Below are 13,938 nucleotides of genomic sequence, written 5' to 3'. Positions count from 1 at the left end.
TAACATCCAAAAGTGACAGAACATATGGGTCACTCTGGCACACTGAACTGGCCAAAGGTCAATGTGTTTGAGCCTAGCCACACCCGGAGATCATTTCACACCTGTCTCATAGGAGTCCCTGAATGGGATCCTCAAGCAGCATTTAAAGGTTTAATTAGTAATGAGACTCGACTGAATCAATTTGCAATGTTGCAAGAGTGCAATTGCACTGTTGGCTTCACATTAAGACAACTTGAAGCCTGTTGGCAAGCAAAAATTACCAAAGTTCTCAATGTTACCATGCAGCCCTCAGAAGAATTAGATTTGTTAGGTTCCACCAATACCTCAGGTGGCTGGATAATGTTTGAATCCCCAACAAAACGTCATTCCAACAAAGTAATGCAGCACTGGGCTGCAGACAACCCTATAGCTGATCTCGTTACTCACACTGAGAGTAAAGCCTTTATTAGTGGTGCAATCTCACAGAACAATTACCAAAGTGATTACCTAGTTCCATATTCCTAATCTGGGAGATAGAGCATGGAATTAGATTCCTGCTAATCCACATAGAAAACCCTGTTATTTTGGGAAACTTACTTTGTTTCCATCCAAGCTTACATCAATTGTAGAATGTAGCTGATGAAATAAAAAACATCAGTCAAAGTGAAGCCTGAATGAATTAAAGCTAAGCAACTCTAAAAAGGCTCGCTTGTTAGACTAATAAAAAATTGAATTTAATATCCACAATGTTAAGTGAACTTTCAACTGATGTGAGTAGGGTACGTCATGCAGTATTACAAAATCGAGCCGCAATTGACTTTTTGCTCTTAGCACAAGGACATGGTTGTGGGGAGTTTGAAGGCATGTGCTGTCTGAATCTTACTGATCATTCAGCTTCCATCCATGGGCAACTGCAACAGCTACAGGATGGGTTACATGCCCTGAAAGAAGATAGTGACCCCACTGGAAGTTGGTTCTCCAGCTGGGGCATCACTGGATGGTTGAGGTCTCTTGTGCTGGAGGGGGGACGGACTTTACTTATAATGTTAATTGGGATGAAAGTCTAAGTTGTGTGTTATCTTGGCTTCATAAGGGTATCGAATGAGTCACATCCAAAGCCTGGTTTGTGCAAAAAGAGAAAGGGGGAATTGTTGCTATATTTTATATATTAGTAAAGGCCTGTCTGCACAAACCAGTCTTTGAAATAAGTCATGATATTAAAGGCTAAAGTCCTTGAAACCCTCCTGCAGAAGAGAGAGTAAAGCAAAACAAAATCCTTGTGTACAGGAGAAAAAATGTAAACCTGTGTGTGTTAGCCAATAGTAACTTGCTCTGCCCGCAGGCCCTGTAGAACCCTATAAAAGGTGTGCTAAAGATAGAAATAAACGGCATTCACGTTTACTTCTATGAAGAGCGGTGAATCGCTGGTGGTTCTCCAATAAAGTTCTACAAATGAAACATAACAAATGTCATTGGGGTGCAGAGGCATTGGTGAAATTGATGAAACAAAAATTAATCTCGGTACGGATGCTAACAATGGCAAAATCAGTAATGTCAAAATGTGAAATCTGCTTAAAAAACAACTCAGTGACTAGACACAGGCATAGCTAGGGAAGATTAGGATAGGAACAGAATCAGGATGACACTTGGCAAGAAGCCTCTAGTAGAGTGAAATTTGGGTGGGCCCTAGAGTCTTTGCTTGGTCCTATAGCAAACTATCAGAAGAGAGAAATGTTGTACAAACTTACAGGTCCGGTAGATAAATTAGCAAGAGTGACCAGAGAAAGATTTAAAGATCTAAGCGTACAATTAGAATTTACTACTCCTGAAAGAGCATGGAGTGTGTGAGTTTTTTAAAGGGATGGATTGATCATTGCTGTGTCCACACCCCAAATGTGACTGCAGATGTAGAATATGACATCAATCAATTGCAACAAATAGAGCATGGAGCACAGGAAGAGCAAAAGGATTTGTCTACCAGTTGGTTAGGCAAAATCTTCAAAGGGTTAGGGTGGAATGTGAGTTCATGGATTAAATCTATCATCGAGAGTGTGATCATCTTACTAACTGTATTCTTAGCAATTTGGTTAGTTGACAGCATCTTCAAGGGAGAAATACAGAAGAAAACGTCCTGGAACCAGAAAATAATAAAGGCACTGATGTGAGATCCTCACCCACAATCTTCTGGTTCTCCAGTTCATGACAACATCCAGGACAACGCTTACATCAATCAAGGATTCGAAGAACATCAAGTATAAACTCAGAAACAAAGGACTGTAACAAGTGAAAACATTTGCACTTCTAGTGAAGTGAAAATGCTTTCAAAGGGGGGAATGATAGTAAAAGGCTTTGAAATCATAGAAAATTCGGGGACTTAGAAAGAAAGTTAGGTTTGGCAAGGCTGGGAAAAGTAGGCCATGGGAAATGTTAGGCCTTGTGCTTGCTAAAGATCAGGTGAAACTGCACCTGTGTAGTCAGTAGATGATAAATGATACAATTGTTAGATGTGATTAGATATAATTATTGTTTAAAGAACATGAAGAACAATGTTACGGGGCTGGGGGGGATCACGAGAAATCCATGTAACATCAATGTATACAATAGAACAATGTAAGTTTAACAATTAATATGTAAGTTATATAACGATAGAGTACAAAAACATGTTCAACTCAAAACCAAGTCGGGTCAGATTTGGGTATGTGTACCCATAAATCCCAAATCTCTACAATAAAGCACCTTCATATAATCATTCTGTGATTGTCTGTGTTCTTGAACAATAACAATTTCATCAGATTTTACTGGAATTTTGTGGGATTTTCTGTAAAATTTTGTGGGACATTGAGGAGATTTAGGGAATTTTGTGGAAATTTTTCTGGAATCTTGTGTATCTTTTTGGAATTTTGTGCAACTTTGTGGTGATTTTGTGGGATGTTTCAGGGATTTGGTGACATTTTTAAGAATTTTGTGGAATTTTTGTGGAATTTGGTCAGGTTTTGAGAAGTTTTAAAGAATTTTGTGGGAGTTTTCTGCCATTTTATGGAATTTTTCTGGAATGTTGTGGGATATTGATAAGAATTGAAAAATGTTGAAGGATATTTCTGGAATTGTGTGGAAATTGGAGGAGATTTTATGGGATGTTTCTGGAATTTGGTGACATTTTTAAGAATTTTGTGGAATTTTTGTGGAAATTTTTGGAATTTTGAGGATACTTGAAGAATTTTGTGGGATTTTTCATAGATTGTGTGGAAATTTGTGGAGATTTTGTGGGATGTTTCTGGAATTTGGTAGGGTTTTGAAAAGTTTTAGGGAATTTGGTGGGAGTTTTCTGCCATTTTGTGGGATTGTTCCTTAAATTTTTGGGTTGTTTCTGGAATTACGTGGGGGTTTTGTGGAATTTTGAGGGATATTGAGGAGACTTGAAGAATATTGAGTCAATTATCTTAGATTCTGTGGAACTTGGTAAAGATTTTGTGGGATATTTCAAATATTTGATATGGTTTTGAGAAGATTTAAGGATTTTTTTGTGACTATTGTGCAATTTTGTGGGATTTTTTCTGAATGTTGTGGGATTTTTCTGGAATGTTGTGGGATATTGATGAGACTTGAAGAATTTTGAAGGATATTTCTGGAATTTTGAGGAAATTGGAGGAGATTTTGTGGGATGTTTCTGGAATTTGGTGACAAGTTTAAGAATTTTGTGGAATTTTTGTGGAATTTTGTGGAATTATGAGGAGACTTGAAGAATTTTGTGGGATTTTTCTTAGAATGTGTGGAAATTTGTGGAGATTTTATGGGATGTTTCTGGAATTTGTTCGGGTATAGAGACAATTTTTAGGGAAATTTGTGGAAGTTTATTGCCATTTTGTTGGATTGTTCCTTAAATTTTGTGGGATATTTCTGGAATTACATGGGGGTTTTGTGGAATTTTGAGGGATATTGATGAGACTTGAAGAATTTTGAAGGATATTTGTGGAATTTTGTGGAAATTGGAGGTGATTTTTTGGGATGTTTCTGGAATTTGGTGACAAGTTTAAGAATTTTGTGGAATTTTTTTGGAATTTTGTGGGATTCTGAGGAGAGTTCAAGAATTTTGTGGAATTTTCTTAGATTGTGTGGAAATTTGTGGAGATTTTGTGGGATGTTTCTGGAACCTGGTAGGGTTTTGAGAAGGTGTAGGGAATTTGGTGGGAGTTTTCAGCCATTTTATGGGGTTTTCTTTTAATTTTGTGGGATATTGTGGAGATTTTGTGGGATGTTTCTGGAATTTGTTGACATTTTTAAGAATTTTGTGGAATTTTTGTGGAATTTTGTGGGATTCTGAGGAGATGAAGCATTTTGTGGAATTTTCTTAGATTGTGTGGAAATTTGTGGAGATTTTGTGGGATGTTTCTGGAATTTGGTAGGGTTTTGAGAAGTTTTAGGGAATTTGGTGGGAGTTTTCTGCCATTTTATGGGATTTTTGCATCTATTTTGTGGGATGTTTCTGGAATTACGTGTGGGTTTTTTGGAATTTTGAGGGATATTGAGGAGACTTGAAGAATTTTGATGGATATTTCTGGAATTTTGAGGAAATTGGAGGAAATTTTTTGGGATGTTTCTGGAATTTGGTGACATTTTTAAGAATTTTGTAGAATTTTGGTGGAATTTTTTTAGAATTTTGAGGGATATTGAGGAGACCTGAAGGATTTTGTGGGATTTTTCTTAGATTGTGTGGAAATTTGTGGAGATTTTGTGGGATGTTTCAGGAATTTGGTAGAGTTTTGAGAAGTTTTAGGGAATTTGGTGGGAGTTTTCTGCCATTTTGTGGGATTGTTCCTTAAATTTTGTGGGCTGTTTCTGGAATTACGTGGGGGTTTTGTGGAATTTTGAGGGATATTGAGGAGACAGGAAGAATTTTGAGTCAATTATCTTAGATTCTGTGGAACTTGGTAAAGATTTTGTGGGATATTTCAAATATTTGATATGGTTTTGAGAAGGTTTAAGGATTTTTTTGTGACTTTTCTGCAATTTTGTGGGATTTGGCTGCAATTTTGTGGGATTTTTTCTGAATGTTGTGGGATTTTTCTGGAATGTTGTGGGATATTGATGAGACTTGAAGAATTTTGAAGGATATTTCTGGAATTGTGTGGAAATTGGAGGAAATTTTTTGGGATGTTTCTGGAATTTGGTGACATTTTTAAGAATTTTGTGGAATTTTCTTAGATTGTGTGGAAATTTGTGGAGATTTTGTGGGATGTTTCTTGAATTTGTTCGTGTATAGAGACGATTTAGGGAATTTTGTGGAAGTTTATTGCCATTTTGTTGGATTGTTCCTTAAATTTTGTGGGATATTTCTGGAATTACATGGGGGTTTTGTGGAATTTTGAGGGATATTGATGAGACTTGAAGAATTTTGAAGGATATTTGTGGAATTTTGTGGAAATTGGAGGTGATTTTTTGGGATGTTTCTGGAATTTGGTGACATTTTTAAGAATTTTGTGGAATTTTTGTGGAATTTTGTGGGATTCTGAGGTGACTTGAAGAATTTTGGGGAATTTTCTTAGATTGTGTGGAAATTTGTGGAGATTTTGTGGGATGTTTCTTGAATTTGTTCGTGTATAGAGACGATTTAGGGAATTTTGTGGAAGTTTATTGCCATTTTGTTGGATTGTTCCTTAAATTTTGTGGGATATTTCTGGAATTACGTGGGGGTTTTGTGGAATTTTGAGGGATATTGATGAGACTTGAAGAATTTTGAAGGATATTTGTGGAATTTTGTGGAAATTGGAGGTGATTTTTTGGGATGTTTCTGGAATTTGGTGACATTTTTAAGAATTTTGTGGAATTTTTGTGGAATTTTGTGGGGTTCTGAGGAGACTTGAAGAATTTTGTGGAATTTTCTTAGATTGTGTGGAAATTTGTGGAGATTTTGTGGGATGTTTCTGGAACCTGGTAGGGTTTTGAGAAGGTGTAGGGAATTTGGTGGGAGTTTTCTGCCATTTTATGGGGTTTTCTTTTAATTTTGTGGGATATTTAAGAGATTTTGTGAAATGTTTCAGGAATTTGTTGACATTTTTAGGAATTTTGGGGAATTTTTGTGGAATTTTGTGGGATTCTGAGGAGATGAAGAATTTTGTGGAATTTTCTTAGATTGTGTGGAAATTTGTGGAGATTTTGTGGGATGTTTCTGGAATTTGGTAGGGTTTTGAGAAGGTGTAGGGAATTTGGTGGGAGTTTTCTGCCATTTTATGGGATTTTTGCATCTATTTTGTGGGATGTTTCTGGAATTACGTGTGGGTTTTTTGGAATTTTGAGGGATATTGAGGAGACTTGAAGAATTTTGGTGGATATTTTTGGAATTTTGAGGAAATTGGAGGAAATTTTTTGGGATGTTTCTGGAATTTGGTAACATTTTTAAGAATTTTGTAGAATTTTGGTGGAATTTTTTTAGAATTTTGAGGGATATTGAGGAGACCTGAAGAATTTTGTGGGATTTTTCTTAGATTGTGTGGAAATTTGTGGAGATTTTGTGGGATGTTTCAGGAATTTGGTAGAGTTTTGAGAAGTTTTAGGGAATTTGGTGGGAGTTTTCTGCCATTTTGTGGGATTGTTCCTTAAATTTTGTGGGCTGTTTCTGGAATTACGTGGGGGTTTTGTGGAATTTTGAGGGATATTGAGGAGACAGGAAGAATTTTGAGTCAATTATCTTAAATTCTGTGGAACTTGGTAAAGATTTTGTGGGATATTTCAAATATTTGATATGGTTTTGAGAAGGTTTAAGGATTTTTTTGTGACTTTTCTGCAATTTTGTGGGATTTGGCTGCAATTTTGTGGGATTTTTTCTGAATGTTGTGGGATTTTTCTGGAATGTTGTGGGATATTGATGAGACTTGAAGAATTTTGAAGGATATTTCTGGAATTGCGTGGAAATTGGAGGAAATTTTTTGGGATGTTTCTGGAATTTGGTGACATTTTTAAGAATTTTGTGGAATTTTCTTAGATTGTGTGGAAATTTGTGGAGATTTTGTGGGATGTTTCTTGAATTTGTTCGTGTATAGAGACGATTTAGGGAATTTTGTGGAAGTTTATTGCCATTTTGTTGGATTGTTCCTTAAATTTTGTGGGATATTTCTGGAATTACGTGGGGGTTTTGTGGAATTTTGAGGGATATTGATGAGACTTGAAGAATTTTGAAGGATATTTGTGGAATTTTGTGGAAATTGGAGGTGATTTTTTGGGATGTTTCTGGAATTTGGTGACATTTTTAAGAATTTTGTGGAATTTTTGTGGAATTTTGTGGGGTTCTGAGGAGACTTGAAGAATTTTGTGGAATTTTCTTAGATTGTGTGGAAATTTGTGGAGATTTTGTGGGATGTTTCTGGAACCTGGTAGGGTTTTGAGAAGGTGTAGGGAATTTGGTGGGAGTTTTCTGCCATTTTATGGGGTTTTCTTTTAATTTTGTGGGATATTTAAGAGATTTTGTGAAATGTTTCAGGAATTTGTTGACATTTTTAGGAATTTTGGGGAATTTTTGTGGAATTTTGTGGGATTCTGAGGAGATGAAGAATTTTGTGGAATTTTCTTAGATTGTGTGGAAATTTGTGGAGATTTTGTGGGATGTTTCTGGAATTTGGTAGGGTTTTGAGAAGGTGTAGGGAATTTGGTGGGAGTTTTCTGCCATTTTATGGGATTTTTGCATCTATTTTGTGGGATGTTTCTGGAATTACGTGTGGGTTTTTTGGAATTTTGAGGGATATAGAGGAGACTTGAAGAATTTTGGTAGATATTTCTGGAATTTTGAGGAAATTGGAGGAAATTTTTTGGGATGTTTCTGGAATTTGGTAACATTTTTAAGAATTTTGTAGAATTTTGGTGGAATTTTTTTAGAATTTTGAGGGATATTGAGGAGACCTGAAGAATTTTGTGGGATTTTTCTTAGATTGTGTGGAAATTTGTGGAGATTTTGTGGGATGTTTCAGGAATTTGGTAGAGTTTTGAGAAGTTTTAGGGAATTTGGTGGGAGTTTTCTGCCATTTTGTGGGATTGTTCCTTAAATTTTGTGGGCTGTTTCTGGAATTACGTGGGGGTTTTGTGGAATTTTGAGGGATATTGAGGAGACAGGAAGAATTTTGAGTCAATTATCTTAAATTCTGTGGAACTTGGTAAAGATTTTGTGGGATATTTCAAATATTTGATATGGTTTTGAGAAGGTTTAAGGATTTTTTTGTGACTTTTCTGCAATTTTGTGGGATTTGGCTGCAATTTTGTGGGATTTTTTCTGAATGTTGTGGGATTTTTCTGGAATGTTGTGGGATATTGATGAGACTTGAAGAATTTTGAAGGATATTTCTGGAATTGTGTGGAAATTGGAGGAAATTTTTTGGGATGTTTCTGGAATTTGGTGACATTTTTAAGAATTTTGTGGAATTTTTGTGGAATTTTGTGGGGTATTGAGGAGAGTTGAAGAATTTTGTGGGATTTTTCTTAGATTGTGTGGAAATTTGTGGAGATTTCATGAGATGTTTCTGGAATTTGGTAAGGTTTTGAGAAGTTTTATGGAATTTTGTGGGAGTTTTCTGCCATTTTGTGGGATTTTTGCATCCATTTTTTGGGATGTTTCTGGAATTACGTGTGGGTTTTGTGGAATTTTGAGGGATATTGATGAGACTTGAAGAATTTTGATGGATATTTCTGGAATTTTGTGGAAATTGGAGGAAATTTTTTGGGATGTTTCTGGAATTTGGTGACATTTTTAAGAATTTTGTGGAATTTTGGTGGAATTTTTTTAGAATTTTGAGGGATTCTGAGGAGACCTGAAGAATTTTGTGGGATTTTTCTTAGATTGTGTGGAAATTTGTGGAGATTTTGTGGGATGTTTCTGGAATTTGGTGACAAGTTTAAAAATTTTGTGGAATTTTTGTGGAATTTTGTGGAATTATGAGGAGACTTGAAGAATTTTGTGGGATTTTTCTTAGATTGTGTGGAAATTTGTGGAGATTTTGTGGGATGTTTCTTGAATTTGTTCATGTATAGAGACGATTTAGGGAATTTTGTGGAAGTTTATTGCCATTTTGTTGGATTGTTCTATAAATTTTGTGGGATATTTCTGGAATTACATGGGGGTTTTGTGGAATTTTGAGGGATATTGATGAGACTTGAAGAATTTTGAAGGATATTTGTGGAATTTTGTGGAAATTGGAGGTGATTTTTTGGGATGTTTCTGGAATTTGGTGACATTTTTAAGAATTTTGTGGAATTTTTGTGGAATTTTGTGGGATTCTGAGGTGACTTGAAGAATTTTGGGGAATTTTCTTAGATTGTGTGGAAATTTGTGGAGATTTTGTGGGATGTTTCTGGAACCTGGTAGGGTTTTGAGAAGGTGTAGGGAATTTGGTGGGAGTTTTCTGCCATTTTATGGGGTTTTCTTTTAATTTTGTTGGATATTGTGGAGATTTTGTGGGATGTTTCTGGAATTTGTTGACATTTTTAAGAATTTTGTGGAATTTTTGTGGAATTTTGTGGGATTCTGAGGAGACAAGAAGAATTTTGTGGGATTTTTCTTAGATTGTGTGGAAATTTGTGGAGATTTTGTGGGATGTTTCTGGCATTTGGTAGGGTTTTGAGAAGTTTTAGGGAATTTGGTGGGAGTTTTCTGCCATTTTGTGGGATTGTTCCTTAAATTTTGTGGGCTGTTTCTGGAATTACGTGGGGGTTTTGTGGAATTTTGAGGGAAATTGAGGAGACAGGAAGAATTTTGAGTCAATTATCTTAGATTCTGTGGAACTTGGTAAAGATTTTGTGGGATATTTCAAATATTTGATATGGTTTTGAGAAGATTTAAGGATTTTTTTGTGACTTTTCTGCAATTTTGTGGGATTTGGCTGCAATTTTGTGGGATTTTTTCTGAATGTTGTGGGATTTTTCTGGAATGTTGTGGGATATCGATGAGACTTGAAGAATTTTGAAGGATATTTCTGGAATTGTGTGGAAATTGGAGGAGGTTTTGTGGGATGTTTCTGGAATTTGGTAGAGTTTTGAGAAGTTTTAGGGAATTTTGTGGGAGTTTTCTGCAATTTTGTGGCATTTTTCTGCAATTTCGTGGGATTTTTTCTGAATGTTGTGGGATATTGATGAGACATGAAGAATTTGGACGGATATTTCTGAAATTGTGTGGATATTGGAGGAGATTTGTTGCCGCCTGTTAGTTTACTTTCATTAAGTATGTTTGTTCACCTTTGTTGAGTTTAGAGTTGGTTTGTCCCAGTTACTCCCCCACTATCCCGATATAGTTGTTCCCAGTTGCCTGTCATTGTAAACCTCTCCCCTCTTTCCAGATTGTTCCCCATCCATCACTTTGGTCCTACCCCCAAGCCCTATCAGTCTATGTACCCCACACCTTTTGTTCTGGTTCCTTCCCTGCTCATCATCCCTTACTCGATGCCCTATTGGTTGTATAGCTATCCTCCCTCCCCCAAGTCCCTACCATTGGATTTGACTATTGTAACCCCTTCCCACAACACCTCCCCTGCTGCCATATTATTGGTTGTTGTATGAGCCACCCACGGGCTTTAAAACCTGGCACACAGAGGTGCCCAGGGAGGTACCGAGAATGGGAACCCTTCTCCTTCCAGACAAAGAGGGAGCTGTACAAAGCCCAGAAAGAGTTCGGCAGGAGAAGTGAATACTTTAAGGGTTTATTAAAAGCCACCTTCTCCGCGAACGAGATGGTCCCCCACGACTTAAAAGAGTTGTTTGCCTGCCTCCTTTCCCCGGCTGATTATAGGCTGTGGAAACAGAGGTGGAAGAAGTTGTTAGAGGCCATCCTTCCTGAGCTGTTGCGCAGCGAGGAGTCCACGGTTGACGTGGACGAAAACCCCCTCTCGATAGATCACTTGTGCGGTGAAGGGAATTGGGGGAAGCCAGAAGAACAGGCAAGGGTTTTACCCCGGCCTGTCTTAATTAAGATCACGGAGGCCACAGAGAAGGTATTTAACATCCTGCCGGGGGGGAACCCCTGACCAACTTCTCAAATATTAAGCAGTTCCCCAATGAGCCATTTACCGTGTTTATTAACCGTTTACAGGAGCAAATAGAAAGACAAGTTGATAAACCTGAGCTACAAGAGCAGCTTGTCTTAGAAATGGCTAAGGCAAACTGTAATGACATCTGCAAACAGGTTATATTTAGTTTGCCCATGTATCCACCGCCAACCTTGGACGTCCTCATTGATGCATGTGAGAAGAAAGTTCCGTTAGTGGGGGCGTCCAGGGTACCACCACCACCACAGGCGGCCAGGAGAACACCAACAGCGGCAGTGACCCAACACCCGTCGGGCCAGTTCATCCTTCCACCAGCAAGAACTACTCAGTGCTACCGATGTGGACAACTGGGTCACATGGCGAGGGACTGTCCCACCGCCCACCCACGCCAGGGGCTCGTGGGAAATGGATCTGGGGAGAGGGTACTGGAGGGAACAGCTAATAAAAAACAAAAAAACTGAGAGCGCGGCGTGAACCTGCCCCGCGCGATGCAAAAAATGGGGCAGGTATCGCGGAGGGGGGGGGAAAGAAACATCGGACGTGGCAAATTTACCGGATGCGACACCTTATCACCGTCAAGGACATCCTCTTCCGGACCCAGCACTGGACGGTGGTAGCTGTGGACCCACTGGAGGAGAACCAGCCAGGGAATGGACGTGACTGTAAGTTCATCGCCATCGGGGACACTAGACACACACCCCCAGAGATTGAGATCTCCCCGATCACCTTCCCGGGTGGTCCGGAAGATCTCATCCTCTTAGCGCGCTGCATTCACCCACCATATTTTCTCCCAAAAGGGCAAATCATAGCTCAGTACATTCCTGTCCCAGAGGGAGTCCCGGTAGACGACCACGCACCAGGCGTCTACTGGGCAGAGGTGGTGGGTGAAAATAAACCCATCATCGACTGCAGCATCAAGCAGAGTGCGGAATCTGTCAACTTGAGGGGTCTGCTTGATACAGGGGCAGATGTGACAATCATCCCCCAAAGGAGATGGCCGTCACATTGGGAGTTGCAACCCGTGGCGAGGAAGGTTCAGGGTATAGGGGGTACTCAATTGGCGCAGGTATCTAAGAGCGTAGTACAAATTAAGGGACCGGATGGGCAATTGGCAAATTTACGCCCATTTGTTGCGGATTTTCAGGTTCCCTTGTGGGGGAGGGACCTTATGTCACAATGGGGGGTAAAGATTGAAATCCCGAAAACCCCTCGGGATTTTTAATAGCGGCCACTGTAGAGCGCCCCTTCCAGAAGCTCGATTGGACCACTGATGAAGCAATCTGGATTGATCAGTGGCCGCTTCGAAAAGACAAATTAAGGGCGCTCAACGAGCTCGTGGAGGAGCAGTTGTATAAGGGTAACATAGTAGAAACTACCAGCCCTTGGAATTCCCCGGTGTTTGTTATCCGAAAGCCGGGGAAAGACAAGTGGCGACTCCTCCACGACCTTCGTGCCATCAACAAAATCATTGTTGACATGGGGCCCCTTCAACCAGGGATGCCTACCCCGACTATGCTCCCCCGAAATTGGAATCTGGCCATAATCGACATCAAGGACTGTTGGGAAGGTAGAATTAGAAAGAAATTATAAATATGACTTTGTAGCCAGAAAGGCTAAGGAAGAAATACAAATGACAGCACGGTTTAAATAATTCAAAGAAACCGGGCTGGTATGCCAGAACACATTCTTTCCTGCAATAAAACCAAGCTGAGACCCCTCATCCCAGCCTTATAAGGAAAGGTCTGAAGGACCCTGAGATAACTAAAAATATGCAAAAATAGCGATTTCTATAGGTTGTACACAAATGTTACTATATTAGTATACTTAGAAAGATTGGTTAGTAAAGGAATAGAATATTCAAAGGTATAGGTTATATAAGTAGTGGTATAGAAGAGCTCGGTCTCTTGCTCTTGCCCTCTCTCTTGCGCTCTCTCGCTCTCTCTATCTCTTGCTCTCTCTTGCCCTCTCTCTTGCCCGCTCTCTTGCCCTCTCTTGCCCTCTCTTGCTCTCTCTCTCTTGCTCTCGCTCTCTCGCTCTCTCTTTCTACCCCACGCCCTGAAATAAACTTCTAACACTTAACTCGATTATAGAGGTCTTTGCCGTGTCTCTGACCGTCCCCAGAAAGCGTCTCCTACAGATTGGCGAGCCAGGCAGGAGCAGATCGTTTTCTTCAGCTGTAAGAGACCCTCATGGACGGTAACTAACACTTATCTGTCGTGCCTGCTTTCCCAGTACCGTGAGCAAGGACCACGCTGCTTAGCAGCGAGTTGGGCCGAAGCTCTTTAAAGTTGCAAGGGGAGTTCCTGAGTCCAGAGACGCTGAGGATCGGTGTCTTTTGGAGCTCTGGGAGACTCAGCCCGGGAGTGGAGCACAGCGAGGTGCCTGGCACCGCTTGGTGCTGTGCTGGAAAGGGGTTCTGAGCTCGCTGCAGTGTTGCAAAGCAACAGCTAGAAGCGGAGCTTGGTGAAGGAACCCGAAAAGCAGCGTCTGGAGCCACAGCAGGGGAGCCTGGCCAGCCCCCACGAGAAGCTGGGATTGGATACGCTGTTTTCTCCGGTACTGAGGTTAGTGCGCACAAGTTTTAATCATGGGACAATCTTACTCTATTCACGACAGAGACCTCTATAAGCGACTAAAACATTTATTACGCTCTGAGTCCAATAATTTACCGAAACAAGAGCTAAAAGATCTTTTAGAATGGACTCTACTTAACTTCCCCAACGCTGACCGTTCAGCTGTATTTACTAGAGATTTTTGGGACACGGTCGGTATTAAACTCTTTAATAATATCTCACACCGCGATATGACTGCCGCGCAGCTAGTACCAGCGTGTAGAGCTCTCGTAGAACTCTTTCATAATAAGCAACAACCATCAGTGGCTGTCGCGTCGGATCCGGTCCCTACTACGCGTTTGTCCCTGGCCACGGAGACCCGAAACATG

The 13,938-nt window shown here is 39.6% G+C and overlaps 1 protein-coding gene across 1 annotated transcript in view; it reads left to right on the top strand.

Moving 5' to 3' along the window:
- Positions 1 to 13,938, top strand: part of LOC147646225 (uncharacterized) — a 385,217-nt gene that overhangs the window by 21,922 nt on the left and 349,357 nt on the right. The window lies entirely within an intron of this gene.

Source organism: Cyanistes caeruleus, unplaced genomic scaffold (assembly GCF_971803275.1).
Source record: "Cyanistes caeruleus unplaced genomic scaffold, bCyaCae1.hap1.1 HAP1_SCAFFOLD_107, whole genome shotgun sequence".
Classification (NCBI taxonomy): Eukaryota; Metazoa; Chordata; class Aves; order Passeriformes; family Paridae; genus Cyanistes; species Cyanistes caeruleus.
Note: the sequence above shows the minus strand (reverse complement) of the source record. Positions and strands in the feature narration are given on the sequence as shown.